Source organism: Podarcis gaigeae (genome assembly GCF_964106915.1).
Source record: "Podarcis gaigeae genome assembly, chromosome: 8".
Lineage (NCBI taxonomy): Eukaryota > Metazoa > Chordata > Lepidosauria > Squamata > Lacertidae > Podarcis > Podarcis gaigeae.
Window position 1 is genome coordinate 22,001,132 of NC_139684.1, and position 3,850 is coordinate 22,004,981.

Here is a 3,850-nt window from a genome sequence, read left to right on the forward strand (position 1 = left end):
AGATGTAAACAAACAAGATGAGACAATAATTATCTCCAGTATCTTTTTAAATGGCTTTAGTGTTACCTAATCTCCATTAACCTTTTCCCAGATTTTCCACACTGAGCATATGGTCCCCATCCCAATTTAATATTTTATGTCTCCTGACATATTCTTGGGCAAGGATTTGAGCCAATTTTGTCCTAAGAGAGCCTCTGATTGAAGTTGCTATGGAATAATATTATGTCCTTAGTCTAATCATGTTTTGAAGATGCTGTGATCCAGGTTCAGATGTGACAGGAGTCTGGTTTGAGTAAATATAATACCACCATTGCCGCCCCCCACCGCCCTCTATCCAGATGTGCATGGAAGGTAGAGGGGATCATGCCAGGTTCACATTAATTACATCTCAAACACGGCATTCTGCCTCTGTTTATTTTCAAATGTTTAAAAAGTTTCACTTTGGTGTATAATGTGACATTTCTCGGCTGCCTTTTTCAGTTTGTTGATACATGCTATTCAGTAAAATCATTGACCTTGATATCTTTTATTATGTAGCAATGGTACTGGAAGTAATGTTTGTAGGGCACTTAAAATGATGTTGCATTAAAATTCAGGAGCTGCTCAGCCTGGCAAAAGGGTTCACATATGTGGCAGTAGTTCAGAAACAATCGCAGCAAGCAGAAGATGGAGCAGGCAAAGAAGAAAAGTTAAAACATATTTTTAAAAAACCAGAACTAGTACCTGGAAACTCGACAGCTGGTTTGAATAAATCCATTCTTAATCTCAGAACTTTCTGCTTGCTTTGCTCTCAGCCAGTACAGTGGTACCTTGGGTTACAGATGCTTCAGGTTACAGACGCTTCAGGTTACAGACTCCACTAACCCAGAAATAGTACCTTGGGTTAAGAACTTAGCTTCAGGATGAGAAGAGAAATCGTGCTCCGGTGGCACAGCGGCAGCGGGAGGCCCCATTAGCTAAAGTGGTGCTTCAGGTTAAGAACAGACCTCCAGAACAAATTAAGTTCTTAACCCGAGGTACCACTGTAACCAAATTAAGTTCTTAACCCGAGGTACCACTGTAACCAAAGATCGAAAACATGCTGGAGGATGTGCTTTAAGGGTTCAGGAAATTCTTGTTCAGAAGATTATTGAAGTATGTTTCCGAGCACAATTCAAAGTGTTGGTGCTGACCTTTAAAGCCCTAAACGGCCTCGGTCCAGTATACCTGAAGGAGCGTCTCCACCCCCATCATTCTGCCCGGACGCTGAGGTCCAGCGCCGAGGGCCTTCTGGCGGTTCCCTCATTGCGAGAAGCAAAGCTACAGGGAACCAGGCAGAGGGCCTTCTCGGTAGTGGCGCCCACCCTGTGGAACGCCCTTCCAGCAGATGTCAAAGCAATAAACAACTACCTGACATTCAGAAGACATTCAGAAGTTCAGGGAAGTTTTTAACGTGTTTTTAACGCTACAGGGAACCAGGCAGAGGGCCTTCTCGGTAGTGGCGCCCACCCTGTGGAACGCCCTTCCAGCAGATGTCAAAGCAATAAACAACTACCTGACATTCAGAAGACATTCAGAAGTTCAGGGAAGTTTTTAACGTGTGATTTTACTGTATTTTTGGTTTTTATGGAAGCCGCCCAGAGTGGCTGGGGAGGCCCAGCCAGATGGGCGGGGTATAAATAATAAATTATTATTATTATTATTATTATTATTATTATTATTATTATTATTATTATTGATTGTCTCTCAGCCATGGCAAGGTCCTGACCCACTGCTTGGACAAATCGTAATCCACAGGTTCTGAGTCTCATTTACACTCGATGAATTTGGAGGTTCAACTATACGGTTTAGATTTATGGTTACTGTTCTTGTGTGGCTTGAACCCACAGCAATATATTCATTACCAGGGCCAGATTTAGGTTTGATGAGGCCCTAAGCTACTGAAGGTAATGGGGCCCTTTATATTTCCAGCTGTCCTTTGTCAACAACAAATTGTCGCTGTTTTTTGTGTTGAATATATGCTATATGGTAATTTATGGACCTAATTTAGGCACCCTATATATAGAAATGAGCAAACCAGTGATATTTTAGGGAGCAGGCTAGCTGGCAGGGCCCATTACTTACATCATAGGAGCCTACACAACAGAAAACACTGTTGCTGTATGTAGGTTTTATTTTATTTGTTTTTATCATATTTTGGAAATGTACATCCAGTTTTTTCCCTTTAATTTTTTTGGAGGCCCCCCAAGAGAGTGGGGCCCTAAGCTATAGCTTGTTTAGCTTATACGTAAATCCAGCACTGTTCATTACCAAACTAGGAATGCTTAAAAGGTTTGTCATTATGGCCAGCCATAATGTAAAAAGATGAATGTCTCTGAGCTCATAAGAAATCAGAGCTCTTAACTGTGTCCCTCACCCCCTGACATTAAAAGTAAGAATATTAAGGTCATTAGCTACTGTGTGTAAACATAGATATTACCACTCTTCATCAGAGAAAGCTTTGGCCATTCAGTTTGATAATCCAATTACATAAATAAGAGGAACTATATTTTGTGGGTCTTGCATAGTCCATTTGCAGAATCTGAAATGTGAGACAAAATGTTACAGGCCCATTTTTTTGCTGAGAAATTTGCCTTTTCCCCCCTTTCAGCTTTTCATTTCATGAAAATTCACTGCGGACATGCATCCTGGCCACCCATCTGTGAGCAGCTGATGCTTTGCATTATGATGTCAGTTTTTGCACACACGTATTCCTGAAAAATATGTAACTGCCAAGTATTGAACCAGCCCATGCAGTTCAGCAACTGACCTTTGAGAGTCATGCAAAATTATTAGAAGATCATCATAACAAACTGGTCGCAAACCAAGACATAGCTGATAGAATTGCAGCAATAGTTGGAGGATTCTTCTGAAGTCTGTTATGTTTTAAAAGAAAAATTGTTGAACTGTTTGGGAATAGTGTGGGTATAAGTCAAAATTGAGGATATCGTAATCTGGATGGGGTGATTTGTACTACAATAAGCCCAAAAGCCAAAGCATTGAAAAGCTGGTCTTGCTGTATAAAATGAAATGTCCTTAAGACAGCGAATCCAGAGATGGAAGTCTTATCTTCACGAACATTTCCAGTACAAAAGTATTGCCTTCATCAGGCATAGGCAAACTCGGCCCTCCAGATGTTTTGGGACTACAACTCCCATCATCCCTAGTTAACAGGACCAGTGGTCAGGGATGATGGGAGTTGTAGTCCCAAAACATCTGGTGGGCCGAGTTTGCCTATGCCTGGCCTTTATTGTTTTAAACACCTTTTCTTTCTTGTTCTCCATTTTTGGTGCAAAGTTTAGTTTGGTTTAAAAGCAGGACCAAGTTGTGCTGCAGGCTAGGAGGCCTAGAGCAATCGTGACCAGTGTGGTTAACTACATACCTTTCCAAGTACATAATCACTTTGGGTCTAGTTTTCTAGTTCAACCATTGAATGCACTTGCAGAAAACAGGGATCATGACATTTGCACTCTAGAAAGCAACCTTTCACAGAATTGGGAGTTAATTGCTTCAGCAGTTGGGGTCGGAGGAATTACGATACAATTGTAAGGGGAACACGGTGTTTCAGTGCTACCCACATATCTAATACACACCATGTACAAAAGTCTACCTCCATTAACACCTGAACACAGTGAATGAAAAATACATTTCCCTCAACAGAGCATGGTTATTTGAGACACAGAGGCCAGGCTGGTGTGGATGAACACACTCTTGGAAGCAACAGAGGTGCCTGTACTGTATATTGCACATGTATCTCAGCCTTCTTTTCTGAACTAACCGTTAGGGGTTTTGGCAGCATTTTTAGGGTAATGAGGCAATGTGTAAACACAAG